This window comes from Sapajus apella, unplaced genomic scaffold (genome assembly GCF_009761245.1).
Source record: "Sapajus apella isolate SASKATOON/1434 unplaced genomic scaffold, GSC_monkey_1.0 scaffold49, whole genome shotgun sequence".
Taxonomy (NCBI): domain Eukaryota; kingdom Metazoa; phylum Chordata; class Mammalia; order Primates; family Cebidae; genus Sapajus; species Sapajus apella.
In genome coordinates this window covers 4,903,003-4,918,568 of record NW_022436989.1, presented here as the reverse complement: position 1 = coordinate 4,918,568, position 15,566 = coordinate 4,903,003, and the positions used below count along the sequence as shown (strand labels likewise).

Genomic DNA, 15,566 nt, shown 5'->3' with positions numbered 1-15,566 from the left:
CAATCACAATGCTTCTGCAGAAAAACTGTTCTGGTCATACACTGTCAGTTCATCAAGATTTCAAAGAATAACCACTGGAAAGAAAATTTTCAAAAATCTGAAGCCTTAATAAAGCTAATATCAGTGAGTTTTAAAGTACATATCACTAAAAGCACAAACTCATTTACAGTCTACGGACTCTAATGCAAGAGTCATATGCCAGACATCCCAGAAGAGGAAAAGAGTTTTTAGAGACAAAAAGACTTCAGGGAAATTTCGTTTTTCCTGAGAGAGAGGAGTCTGCTGAGACCAGCTCGATGGTGGAGACCCCAACCCAGGTAGCAGTGATGGAATTAAGAGTCAGACATAGAAATAGAGTGCAAAGGTGGGAATCCAGGGGCTGACAGCTTTCCCAGCTGAGAGCCCAGAGCAGGCTCTGACCCACGTATTTACTCTTTGCATTCCAGTGATAAGTTTAATAAGCGGATGCTCTATGTTCTTTCATTGATTAAAGGTAAACTAGCCAGGCAGCTAGTGTATGTTCACTATAGGTTAAAGATAAATCAGAAAGCATTCTTTATGAGGGAACAATGGAGGCAGAGTCACATATCCTGTGTTCAAAGAACTAGTTCATCTGGTGTGAGACATATCCATATTGTTTACTGTTTTAGAACGCCCTGAGCAGTTTTCCGCTTTAGGGGCTGGTTCGGTTTTCCTTGCCACAGCTCTCAGCAAGCAATATAATTCATCACACACATCAGGATTTGTTCTCAGCAGGAGTCCTAGATGGAGTCACATGGCCCTCCAATACGAAGGCATTAGATAGCATATCAAGAACTGATAAAAAGTCAAGAAGGAATAGCCAATGAGTTAGGAGAAACCAAGATAGGGTTTCAAGAACTGAGTTGCTACTTGTGCTGAATGGTATTAACAGATGGAGAAACAGAAAGAGAAAAATGTTCACGTGAATGTCAATTATTTTTACTAGACTCTTCAGAGGAGTAAGAAATGCAAATAAACTAGAGTTTAGAGCAGAAAATTAATACAAGGTGAGAATACGTAAAATGCCAGTGTGGACAAAGCATTCAATAAATCTTATTAAAGGGTATGCAGAAATAGAGGCAGTGGTGGAATGGCAAGTACTATGTGTCAGCAGAGGGTTTTTCTTTTTAGAATGGAAGATATTATTGCATGTTTATATGCTGATGTGAATGATAAAGCAGTGAGGGAGAGACTGGTAATACAAGAGAGGGAATGATTAAAGTTGAGATTTTGAAAATTAAAAGGATGGAATTCAAAATACAAGTCAAAATAAGAGCATGTGTACTCAGTTTAAAGCATGAGAATATGGTGAGAACATAAATTGGTACAACCTTTCCAGAAACAAAATCAAGTGCCTCAGAGACATGAAAGTAACCATATCCTTTGAGCCAGTAATTTGACTTGTAAAAATCTACCTTAAAAAAAAAATCTGGGCCGGGCGCGGTGGCTCAAGCCTGTAATCCCAGCACTTTGGGAGGCCGAGGCGGGTGGATCACGAGGTCAAGAGATCGAGACCATCCTGGTCAACACGGTGAAACCCCGTCTCTACTAAAACTACAAAAAAAAAATTAGCTGGGCATGGTGGCACGTGCCTGTAATCCCAGCTACTCAGGAGACTGAGGCAGGAGAATTGCCTGAACCCAGGAGGCGGAGGTTGCGGTGAGCCGAGATCGCGCCATTGCACTCCAGCCTGGGTAACAAGAGTGAAACTCCGTCTCAAAAAAAAAAAAAAAAAAAAAATCTGAAATCTATCTTAACTGTCTAATGATCATGGAGAACTGTTAGGTAAATAATTGTAAAATGCATATTAAAAGTCTATAATGATATGGGAAAATGTTTATAATATTAAGAGAAAAAAGCAAGATACAAAATTCCAAATGCTGGATTTTTAATATATAAAAATATATGCATAGACAAAAGATGAAGGAAACATAAAATATTAGTAACATCTCTGGACAGTAAGTTAGAGATTATAATGTTCTTCTTTATGTATATATTTTCCCTAATGAAATTGGTCATTTTATTACCAAAATAATTTACTTTCATCTTGCCTGTATTTTCCAAGTCTCTCTACTGACACCTTCCTAACAGCTTTAAATATTTGTATATTTCAGAAATAAAATTGTGATAGTGGCAGGAGGCAGACAAATTCCCAGGCAGATAGGCACTGGTTGTTCCCAGTGAAACCCAACCTTCTGGTAACACACAGCGTGAAGCCTGAAAACCCAGCTAGCAGTGCCAGGTGGAGTCCACAACTTGGAGTGAGAATTCCCTTTATGCCTTCAGCCAATCAAATGGTGCTTTTTCCAGGCCCACCCATAGGCCAATCAGCATGCACTTCCGCCATTCTAAACCCATACAAACCCCCAGCTTCAGCTGGACTCAAACACAAGTCAGGATTACCCACCTGAGAGTAGGAGCTACCTACCCAATCTGGGTCTCCTCTTTGCTGATCTGTTCTGCTGCCGCTCAATAAAACTTCACCTTGCTCACCCTCCAGTTGTCCACCGAACCTCATTCTTCCTGGAAGAAGGACCAGAACTCGGGACCCACCCAACACTGGGCGTGAAAAGGGCTACAACGCGTTCCTGGCCAGCTCACCAAGCTGTGGGTGGTGACATGCTCCCACTCGCCTGACTGTAGAAGTGAAGAACAGTGACCCTTCTAAGTGCCCAGACCTCATGATTTCCCAAGCCAGAGCTGTAACACAGCCAGACTGGACAGCTGCCCCATGTGACAGGAAATGGCAGTTGTGCTGGGCCAGCCTGGGAGCTGGAGTGAGGTGATAGGACTGAACATGCTGAAACATGCTCCCCCTGCTCACCAACCTGTGGATGGCAAGAGAGAGAGAGCACACCTCACCCACTCCTTGGGGCTCTGCAGTTGCTGGTGTCCCCAAGGTTTTGGGTGCCACCTCATTCCCCTCTTCCAGACACCGGCACCTGCAGTGAAAGCTGCTTGTGTAGGCCTGGTCCAACTGCAGCCTGGCAGGGAGCCAGTGCCTGTGCCAGCACCCAGAGCTGCCCACCCCACCACAGCAGCCAGCAAACCTGGCTATGCACTATGGCCGGACCGTGCACTAGCTCTCTCACACACCCATCACTGCTCTGCACCTGGCTTGCCCTCGGCAGGCATGGGATCCAGGTTGGGCAAGCTGCCAGGCCAAGTGGGTGGAACAAGCACAGTGGGCATGAGTGAAACTCAAGCAGGATGCCACCAGCCACAAAGGTTCCTGGCTGGCGAAGTGAACCTGATGGATCCCGTGACATTTTGATTATTTCTGCTCAGAGCAAAAAATCTTATATGTAAGTATCTACCACAAGCCAAAATGAAAGCAAAAAAATATATAAGCCTGCTGTAGATCTATATTACGTTGCTGTAGCAGTTCACGTTTTCTACCATCCATACTTTTAAGATAAATGGCATGCAGTATCACCAATAATAAGGCAATAGAGAACAAATAATCTACAAGAATTTAGAAAACACTTGCTTTGATATACAACAAGAACTAAGGGGCAAGAAGAGGAGGTAACAAGGAAGCTCTGAGTCACTCTTATTTGATGGTCTCAGTAGAGCAACAGTAACTAGGATGAGCCAAGTTGTCCTCTACGCACATACTGAGGCCAACCTGAAAGAAGGAAGTACATAGCTGCAGACTTGGAAACTAGCTACCGCAGGTATTTAAAAATCAATAGAGAGATTATTTTTTAAATACTCTTTATCCAAAAAGAGTGTTCTGTGAAGACAAATAGAAGGTACTAAAAGTGAAGCACTGAAGGATCTCCATTCACGGAGCTGTCACATTTGTAAACTAATAGTTTGTGCCTCTTTTCAGAGTAACATCTTTCAAGTCAGTAAGCTCTGAGTTAGAATTCTAGCTCCTGTTACTAGCTGTGCAACCATGGACCAATTTACTTCAGTAACTCTCAGTATCCTCATTTCTAATTTCAGGATTATATCGTATTTGTGGAGCTTTTAAGAAAGTAAAATGAAATAAAATGGGAAAACACTCGGTGAAATGCCTCATATGTAATTACCATGTAACAGTTTTTCCTTTCTTCCTAATTTCATTTACCACCTTCACAATTTGTGTCATATCCACATGCCATCTGCATCATTTACTTAATATTCTTCTTCATATAGGTTTACATATTTTTTTTCTAAACTTTGCCTCATCTTAACACTACTACCACTGACAGGCTGAATATAAAATGAACAACAATGAGACCAGGTATAACCACAGAACTCTAAGCCACAACACTGGCAACTAACACAGCATGGCAAACCACAACCTCTACAGCCAAGAGCCCAGAACAGTCAGGACTTGGGCAATGACAACCCAGGACCAACCAGAAAAAGCTAAGATGCTCCCCAGACCAGTCACACAAGATACCCACACCTGCAGCTTTCCCATGCCAACAGCTTCCAACCAGGGCACACCTAAAGCTGCTTCTTTTTTCCACTAAAAAGCTTCTCCACTCCCTTGCTGAGTCTACCAAAGAGAAGAGATGGTGGCTGAGTGGATGTTTCTCAATCTTTGGAATTACTAAATACAGCAAATGTGTTTTTAAATAACAACCTCAGACTCTAGGCAGTCTAGAAATTTACAACACTACTTCCTAGTGAGGACTTAAGAGTTGTTATGTGACACACCAGTTCATTAAAAAGAATAGGCAAAGAATGCATGTACTAATAAAAATTTAACTACTGTTGAGAAAAATCAAGAATAAATACCAATGAACAAACAACAAGCTCTCTCAAGGACTATATGGTGACACATCTATTGTTATGTGCATTTGCCAATCAGTATTGTTATGGTTCTACAAAGAATCCAGTGCACCAGACTGTAGCTAATTATGTATATTCAAGTGATTAGCAAGCACTTGTTGCCTCTTTCACACCACCCTCCAAACAGCAGCCTTTGAGAGGAGAATAGACTGCAAATTTATTGAGAGAACACTGTTAATCCTTTGGGGAGAATGTAAATGTAAACAGGACTACTCTACATCAAGGTGCTTTGACAACAACAATCATCTGCATAAACACATGCTCAACAACAAACAGGTGTTCCATTTCACAACTAGCACCCATATGATGCTTTCAAGTAAGCATTATGCACAAACTGTTAGATGTACTTTGAAACCAGCTGCAATTACTATAATTAGCTGCTTTTCTACCCTTTGTTTCCTCTTACCTGTTCAGCACCATGCTATGCCATTTCATACATTCCAAGTAAAATGACCAGTTCAGGACTTTCACTGGTAAGGTATGAAAAGCATACAAACTAGACTCAATTTAAACTAACTCACCTGGAACTTTCTGCCAAATATCAAAAATATTAAAGGCAAAATTCAATACTTCTATTTTAAAATATAGTTCTTTTTCAAAGCTGTTTAAAGTTTTGACTCATAAAAGACCTCAATTATTGTGCTATTGACTGAACAGAAGAGGAAAGGGGGAAATATTCTAAAAGTCTTATCAATTAAAGAATAAAAAGTAGCACCACATATTCAATTGGAATACTATACAGCAGCTAAAAGGCATAACCTATCAATAGCTTTAGCTAAAGCTGTAACTACATTGCACAGAGCACAAAAACAATATTAAGTGGAAAAAAAGGAAATTTCAGAATGCCAATGAGTATAAGCTAACCATTATAAACATATGTAGTGAAGAAATCAAAATCTATATATATCTCAGAGATATTTTGGGTTCAATTATACACCTCTACAATAAATATGGCAATAAAGGAAGTTACGTGAAATTTTGGTTTTCCAGCTCATATAAAAGTTATATTTACATTATACTACAGTCTATTAAATGTGCAATAGCATTACATATTTTTAAAAGTGCATATCTTAATTAAAAACACTATGGCTTAAAATGCTAATGAAGTGAGCATATACTGTTAGAAAAAATGACACAGACTTGCTCAACAGAGTTGCCACAAATCTTCAATTTGTATAAAACGCAGTATGTACAAAGTACAATGAAACAAAGCTCAATAAACTGAAGTATACCTGTAACCATTAGCCTAATTCTAAAGTCAAGATTTTCAAATGTATTAATATCTAAGAAAATCCAAAAGTCAAATATGGCATGAACTCTCAATGGAAAAAAATTTGCTGTGCTAATTCTCTTAAATCCATTCCAGTGATAAATGCACTGTCAAGTCCATGAGGGCTGTTGACTATGTCAGCACTGTGCGATGCTGTAACTCCTTTATCTCACTAGCACTTCGAATAAATAATATTTGATCAATAAAGAATTTATGAAGCAGTGAATAAACGTATGTATGAGTGTGTGAATGAGTGCACAAATCAAAGTTCACAAATAAACTGAAACACTGAAGTATTGTTTAAAAACATATAGTGTAAACTATAAAAAGGAAAAAGAATAGCAGATCGCATTAGTCCATTACAGTCATGTATCACTTAATGATGGGAATACATTCTGGGAAATGCATCATTAGGCAATTTCCTCACTGTGTGAACATCATAGAGTGTACTTACAGAAACCTAGGTGATATAGCCTACTACACACCTAGTTCCTATGCTACAAACCTGAATAACATGATACTATAGGCAATTTTAACAAAATGGTAAGTATCTGTGAACTAGATATATCTAAACATAGAGAAGGTAGTGTAAAAATACAGTACACAGGATTTAAAAAAAAAAAAAAAAAAAGTGGTACACCTGTACAGGACACTTAACAATGAATGGGGTTTGTAGGACTAGTAGTGACTCGGGAAATCAGTGGTGAGTGAATATGAAGATCTAAGACATTACTGTAGACTGCTGTGGACTTTATAAACACTATACACTTAGGCTACAAGATATTTTTCTTTCTTCAATAATAAACTCACCTTAGCTTACTGTAACATTTTTACTTTATAAACTTTTTAAATTTTTAGCTTTTTGCCTCTTTGCCTCTGGTAATAACACTTAGCTCAAAGCACAAATACACTGTACAGCTGTACAAAAATATTTTCTTTCTTTATATTCTTATTCTATAAGCTTTTTTCTATTTAAAAAAAAATTTAACTTTCGTTAAAAACTTAGATATAAACATACATATTAGCCTGGACCCACACAGGGTCAGGAACATCAGTCTCACTGTCCTCCTCCACATCTTGTTCCAGTGGAAGGCTTTTGGGGGCAATAATGTGCACAGAGATGCCTCCGATGATAATGCCTTCTGTAATACCTCCTGAAGGACCTGTATGAGACTGTTTTACAGTTAACCTTTAAAAAAAAAAAAAAGTAGAAAGAGTACACTCTAAAATGACAACAGTATGGTAAATACATAAACCAGTAACACAGTCATTTATTATCATTATCAAATACTATGTACTGTATATAATTGTACATGCTATACTTTTATACAAAATTGAATGTAATAGGTTGGTTTACACCAGCATCACCATAAAAACGTAATGCATTGTGTTATGATGTTATGTCACTAGGCAAGAATTTTTCAGTTCCATTATAATCTTATGGGATCACGGTCATATACGCAGTCATCGTTAACTGAAACATCATTCTGTACCACATGACTATTTTTCAAGATGTTTCTAAAAATATCATCTAAGCATATTTGAAACTTTAATAGGCTACTCATACCAAAAGCAATTCATAACATTACTTTATAGCCAGAAAAATATTTTGCTGTGCTTCCTCTCAACATTTTTCACCATTTTTCCTCATTACTGGGGACTACTGCAGCACATCTAGCAACAAACATTAGCATACAACTAGCCAGATCATGGTCATCACCAGTCATTTTCATAGTTGATATGAGTTGTCCAACTATTTCCCTCTTTTATAAGACAGCTGCAAAGTGGATGCATGCTTGACACAATTACATGTGGGAAACAATGTAAACCCAACTAATGGGTCAAACTGTAGATGAGAGAAGCAAATGACAGGTATTTGAGACAGTGCCATGGACAAATAAATAGAATGGGAGAATGAATTTGAAGTTGAAAGTATTTCAAATATTAAAAAGTAAAATCACTTCCTTTTGCTAGCGCTAAACACAAAATCCATTCTAAATAAATATTTAGTACAGTGGTAAGTAATTTAGGGGGAGATGCATTTAGCTTTGGTTATATTTAGTTTAAACCATCTGCCACGTATTTTTTTTAATCTGTAAAAATAAGAAAATGCAAGTGCTAGACAGAAAGCTTGAGTTGGGGGTAAAAAGTATATGCTTTGTAGTCATACGCGTGGACTCAAATCCTGGCTGTGCCACTTATTATCAGTGTAACCTGGATAACATTAATCCCTCTGAAACTCCATTTCTTTCACTAGAAAACTGGATAATAATATAACACCTACCACAGAAAGTTGTTATAAAGCTTAAGTTAATTTATATAAAGCAATTAGCGGAGTGCCTGGCACATACCACACTGAGCAATCAATGTTAGAAATTACAATTGCCAATCATTGTCAGTAGTGATAATCAACATTCAGATTCCAAAAAACTGGGGCAAGAAAAAACACAAAAGGCCTTAAATGGCTGTACTTGATGCCAATGTTAATGGAATTTACTAGAAAGAAAGGAACTAAAGAAGGCTAAAGAAGAATAGTCCCAGAAGAAAATGAAAAGCAAGAATAAGGAAAAAAAAAATGGCTCTACCAATAAAGGTTTAAAAGTCAAAAAAAGTAACAGCTACAGAGGTACTTAGTTCGTAAAGCTATTTAAAAGGCAAAACAAAACAAGAACGAAGACAATGGTATTATAGGGCAATCTTAAGAAATTAGGAGCCTTTAAAGTACTGAGTTCTAAGATTAAAAAAAATGGAAGCCTCACTACAAAATGAGAAAGTCAGGGCATATACTGATTTAAAACAAAATAGACGTATTAAGACTCTGCTTAAGATTCATCTACTTTAAAATACCTCAAAGTCCATGTAACTCCATCCAGATAGATGCCCCCTCTATTTTGCTATTTCCGCTTTCCCAACAGATAACAGCCATGTAACTGGCATTTCAGACACAGCACTGGCTGAATAAATGAACACACAAATAATATATAAATTATCTAAACACAGAATAATCTTTCCAGCATCATTTCTCACTAGTCGCTTTCTCACAGAATCTCTCAAACCCTACTGACCTACTTTCACTTACCAAAAAATGCGAGAGTCCTTTCTGTCACACTTTTGTTGGTCCCTCTCCCCATAACCTGCTTCCATTCACAATGTAGCAGGCCAACCCTTACTCTACCTTTGGATCTCAGATTCACCCTCAAAACCTCTAGAAAGCCTTTCTTGGCTCTATCATACACAAAATGTGAGTTTGGACAAGTCACTTTATTTCTCTATGCCTCATTATACTCATCTGCAAAATGGGAATGACAGTGCTTTCCTCTTAAGATTGTTGTGAGAATTAAATGAGATTAATTTAGGTAAAACACCTAAAATAGTGCTTGGTATGTAGTAACCGCTCAATAAGGCACAGGTATAATTATTAGTCCTTGACTCCTAAATCCAGGTTAGGAGCCCCTTCTGTTACTCCTTCTGCTTCTTGCTAGCATTATTTCCCTTTCCCTACTACAGCATTTATCAAAGTGGGGGTTCTATAATGTTTTGCTAAAAAAGATTATAGATTCCATAAAGAATTCTTAATTTAATTCTACAAAGAAATTAAAGATTTCCTTCTAAAAGTAGAAAAATAAGAACTAAGGAAGAAATAGAAAGCAAAGAAAAAGTGAGCACTCAATACAGGGATGAACAAACAAAAGAAAGTGAAATGGAGAAAGGGGACAGGGCAGACTTCCTTAAGACATTAGTAAAATAAAGCAATTCTTGTTTTAAGGATTTTAATAGCTTTCCTCTTGAGCCTACAAAAAAATTCTACACTAAATAGGACAACTATGAGAATCCACTGGGAGAAGTCATTGGATGACAATGATATGAACAGTATTTCGTAATAAATCAGTTGAAAGAAAATCAAGGGCAAAAAGGACTTCCCATCTAATCTGGAATAAAAATCACACATAAAACTGATCTAGACTAAAGTAGGGTGCACTTGTAAATTATGAAAAGATTCCAAAACACTGGAGTACTGTGGTCTCTTCCTACAAATTAACTGTTCTTTTCAAAGTAATATAGAGTAGCATTATGACTGAAGATAATACACTCAAATTGCACCAACTACATCCCTGGCCCAGAGAAGTTAAAACAGAAGAAAGCAACAATGACTAGACTCTTCACCAAAAAAGAAATGTTTGTTTTTGCAGGTTAGCTCCACCATTTTTTTCACATTTGCATCCTAATAGTTCTACTTGGTCTCTCCATTATGCAACAGTTCTTTACAATACAGCCAGCTACCCTGACAACTGGGTTCCTTTGCCAGGGTGGCTTTGTCTAAATCCTAAAGCTGTGCTTGGCTTTGCACTGAGCCCAGTGGCTGCCTGTGATCTGAATGCCAATGAAGAGTACAGACCCTGTTGTCTAACAAGCCAGAGACTAAAAGGTCACTTTGGGGTCAACAAACTGTCTCGACTACTTTTATAAGCTTAAGAGACTGGAAAATGAAGCTAGAAATGCATCTTATTTCTTGGGAGGACAATGGTGTAAAGTATTAAACGTTTAACATGCATCAGATACCGTTAGGGCTTCAACTTTAGGGAGGGGTCTAGTAAATCTTCACATGTAAATAAAGTACTTGTTCTTTTAAGAAGGAGTAAGCTTCATCTTAAAGAAAATGTAAATAAATTTGTTATCAAATTTAAAAATGTTTAGAGAATTTATATGCTCAAAAGTATCCATCAAAGTCTCCAGTCCCACTTCCCACTTAGTATAGGTTGAGGATCAATAGATAATAACACGGAAATAAAGATGGTAAACCTACATTGTAAAATTTTGTGTTGAATTACAGTCTAGGAAATGCAAAATTATATAACTCTAAAGAACCAATTAGTAGGTAGTATACACTAAAAAGCAAACATTAAAAATGCTAAAATCCAATGGTAGAATACTGTTTTAACTACATTGTTTCAGTTTACCTGTCAATGAAAAATAACATGCATTGTTTTTGTTAGTTTACATGTCTGAATCTGCCATTCTGCTACCATACATTTTCTTGTGTTTTTGTGCTTGGAGGCTCTCTTTTTCTTCCTTATAACTAATTCACCATCTCTCTCATTTAATCAAATGGCAAATCCTATGCTTTATTTCCTAGGTCGCTCTCGAACTCGTCCACCTTATGCTGTTGCCACAACCCTAGTACAGATCACGATGATCTCTCATCTAGATTCCTATGAGAGCCTCTGAACTGGTATCTGGCCAGAATAGTCCAATCAAAATACTAAAGTTAAAGAAAAACATATTGCATAAAATTTTAAGTTAAATTTTTAAATCAAAATTAACTAAAACATAAAACTCATTCCTTATCACACTGGTAACCTTGCAAGTGCTCAACAGCCACTTTGGCCCATGGCTACGTTATTGAAGAGTACAACTGTAGGTTATCAATTTTTGAGTCTTCTAACCTAGACTCAACATATTCAAAAATAGAGATCATTCACATCATCCTATGGCTTTAAAGCCCTTCAACCACTTCTCACTGATCTGACAAAACCCAAGTGCTTAACAGAGGTTTTGCAATCTAGGCTCCCTCCTCCTTTTCCAGCCTCAGCTATCTCCACCTTCCCCTTACACTCTGTTCCCCAGGTAAACAATGCTTTCTCCAAATCCTGGAACAGGCTAAGCTCTGTCACCCTTGGCATGTGCTGCTAGTCTCTTGGGTTTCAAATTAGAGATCACTTTTTCTTCTTAGAGCCTTTTCTGTTACGCAACACAAGCTCTTGTGAAGGTTAAGAATCAGATCACTCTTGCTCACTGTTGTATCCAGCATTTATCAAAATACCTCGTACTTTGTAGGCAACCAAAAATATGAATCAATCCACAGAGCAACTTGAGCTACCCAAAACATGCCAAAGGCATGTCCTCAGGTCACCACACGTGGCCAGAAGAGAAGGGTCTTCCTGGGAGCTCATTACATGGTTTTACTATCACTAACCAAAAATAAGAGAAACTATGGCAAAATTAGCACCAAAACATTGAGACTCTCAAATATGGAAAATGCAGTACAAGGTAATACTTTGTGTTTTATAGGTTCTTTTGAGTCCACTGAAAGGGCAGTGTACCTGAGTAACAGAGTAAATTCTAGGGTCAAGGGACTTGTGAGAAAAGCTTATTAGTATTATTTTAAGTTTCTTTCTCTCCCTTTGAACTCACTCAAATTCTGGTAAGATGTGAGTATTTCATCTGGTGAAAAACTGGTGAGGAAAAAATCCTTGGTATGCAGGATTCTGCTCAGCCCCTTTTCTTCCTTTTGAAACTAGTAGGCTACAGAAAATGCGAATGTGCCTTTTTCTTCTATGCAATAGATCAGCAAACTACAAAAGCCTAAAGCCTATTTTTCTAAATAAAGTTTTATTGGGACACCCATTAGCTTACCTGTTGTTTATGGGTGTTTTCTTGCATTACAATCACAGAGTAGCTACAATTGCAATAAAAACTATGATGCCTACAAAGATACTTACATCTGGCCCTTTACAGAAAAAGACTCCTGCTCTATGGCACTGTCTTATTTATGTTACCTGAAGTGTGCTTGAACAAGTTGGCTGGTTCTGCAATTCAATCAGCTGGTCATTTGGCTCTGAATCTAAGACCTCCACTTTACTTTTATCATTATGTTCTGGCCTCTATCTTTGCTCTTCATTTTGTATCTGATATTGTACAAAGGCCAGGTAGGGAAGAGTGATTTACACCATGTCCTCTAGAAACCCCAATGCTTCATCTACATAAAATTTCCAGGCATATTTATCAAGTTCCAGGGTGTACAATTTGAGGGAGGCAGCTCATCAAATATTTGTTCAAGCTATGAAATACCTGAAAATCCGAACATCTGGGAAATTTATATCATTTAATGTTACCTTCATCACACATATAACTGTATGTTCCTTATATTGCCAATAAAGAACACTAACAGCATAAACTCCAGCCTCGTTCCTCAAAGACTTTTAGTATTTTCATGATGGAACCTTTGTTTCATGCAAACATGTATCTGTATTCTCTGTAGAAATTTTGTTAGTCTTTGTTGATTTTTGTTTCCTTGAGTATTTGTTTCTCTCTCAAAACATATCCCTATTACCCAAAAAGTGACAATAAATCACCCATTTCCAGTAACACTAATAATTATTCCAATAATTTATTAAGGAGCATTCATCTTTTTCTCATGCCAGTGTTTTTAAAAATAAAACTTTTTTTACAGTGACAATTCTATCATACATATTTGTTAAAATATACATGTAAGAATATTAATCTTGGCAATAACCATACGGAGTTAAAGAGAAGGGATCAAAATTTCCCATATAAATTTATAGGACATAGTCCAACAATTATCTTATATAAGCTATTTTAATTAGGTCAATGAGAGTGTTGCATATTTTCATAACAGGCTTTTTATTCATTTCAATTTCTTAACCAGTTTTGTTCTATTTAAGATCCTTTTCTTGTGCTAAACATCTCAATTTCCAAATTTCCTATAATAAAAAGTTGCTTAAATAATACAAGACTAGCAGAGATGATAAAATATAAAATACTTCCTACCTTGGTACAAATTCAGGCTTACTTTGGGTTGCTGGGAATTCTTTCTAAAATGAAACCAAGTATAAGAAACAGAGCTTTTCCAAAAAAATTACTTTTCTGAAAAAAAATCAGAAATTAAAGATGAAAAGGACTTTATTTTTCTAAATATTTTTATTCCAATTAGACTGTGTGAGTAGTCTGTATTAACAGTATTTTTTAAAACCCTGTAAACTAGTGTTTTTTCATAATCTTCAGTTTGCAATAAGCCATTCTGAACCTCCGAGCTTCTCATCCACAGATTCAAATGACTACAGATAGAAAAAACAGTAAAAAAAAAAAAAAAAAAAAAAAAAAAAAAAAAAAAAAAACCAGAACAATAAACGTAAATATTACATCACTGTATATAAGGAACTTGAGCATCCTTGGATTTTGGTATCTGCAAGGGACCTGGAACCAATCCCCTGTGGATAACAAGGAGCCACTGCAGTCTGTGTCATATGCCTCTCTGATAGTTACCGCCTTCCTAAATTGAAAATTATTTTTAAAAAGCAAAACTAGTTAAAATCGTTTTTAATCTCATAAAAATAATCATATTTCATGTAAATAATAAATATAACTCTAAGGCCAGGCATGGTAGCTCACACCTGTAACCCCAGCACTTTGGGAGGCTGAGGCAGGCAGATCACCTGAGGTCAGGAGTTCAAGACCAGCCTGACCAACATGGTGAAACCCCGACTCTACTAAAAATACAAAAATTAGCCAGGCATGGTGGTGGGTGTCTGTAATTTCAGCTACTTGGGAGGCTGAGGCAGGAGAATCGCTTAAACCCAGGAGGTGGAGGTTGTAATGAGCCGAAACTGCACCACTGCACTCCAGCCACGACGACAGAGTGAGACTCCAGCTCAAATAAATAAACAAATAAATAAAACTCTTGATAATCAGAAACTAAACTTTTGTTGTAAAAGTTTTCTTATTTGGTAGAATGGTAAAACAAATGTTTTTCCTTTATTTTCCCCTCATAAAACAATTTCTTCTCATAAGCATATTCTCCAAACGCTAGTCTTTTTAAAAGGTAGCAGTCCAATCACAAAAAAATCATGGGCATAAAAATATGTCAGGGGCTCCAGAGTTTTTGTTTTTGTTTTTTTTAACTTTTTTTTAACATTTACTAAAATGAAACTCTATTAGGTTACTTAACATTGACTGCAACAACAAACACTAGCTTAATACATCAATTTTAGAACATGTGCATGTTCACCACTGCAACAGAAGAGGTAAGAAAAAGGTAGCTCTTAACTGCCTCAGGCCAAAGTGACACATACTGTCTTTACTCACAACCCACTGAACAGAAACTAGTCATATGGATCTAATGGAAGTGCATGGAAAGCTGGAAAATGTAAGACCACATGGAAAAGTTGCTATCTCAAAAACAAAGCTTCAAAATACTGCTCAAGAATCTTCCATACTGGCCGATAAAACTAAAATTATTTAGGCAGATCAACTTTTAATTATACCCTCTACAATGCCTAATAATTTTAACTTGGAAGGAAAAACTTTGTATATAAGGGACTTGTGTATCCAGAGAAAGAAATTCCCTGGAAAAAGACTTTCCTGGAAGGTAAAACTACTGTTTAAACTACTTGATTTTTTCTAGTTTTGTTTTCAAAAATACTATCAATAAATAGTCTTAATAACACTTGAAAGGTAGCATTTGAAATCGATTTTGTAATTTGAAATACAGAGTAGTTTTATTAAGTAAAAATATTTTCAAAGAATTTCACAACATATCAAATAGAGACAGACCGAATGATTATGCCAAATGTTTTAGATAATAACTAATTTACAACATCCTTCTTAACATTGGCAAGTTTAATATTTTAAAATGCAAGTGTCATAAATCTTTTTAGTACTCCAAATAAATAGTAAATATATGGAAAAA

The 15,566-nt window shown here is 36.7% G+C and overlaps 1 protein-coding gene across 8 annotated transcripts in view; it reads right to left on the bottom strand.

Annotated features, from left to right (window-relative positions):
• AKT3 (AKT serine/threonine kinase 3) overlaps positions 1 to 15,566 on the bottom strand; it is a 331,186-nt gene that overhangs the window by 217,225 nt on the left and 98,395 nt on the right. The window contains exon 1 of one of the 8 annotated variants that reach the window (XM_032242417.1): positions 7,098 to 7,282. The exons of 6 other annotated variants lie outside the window; for them this stretch is intronic. The gene's annotated coding sequence lies outside the window, so the exon portion shown is untranslated. Of the gene's footprint in view, positions 1 to 7,097; positions 7,283 to 15,566 lie in introns of those variants that run through there. One more of the 8 variants, XM_032242416.1, reaches the window with a different exon arrangement.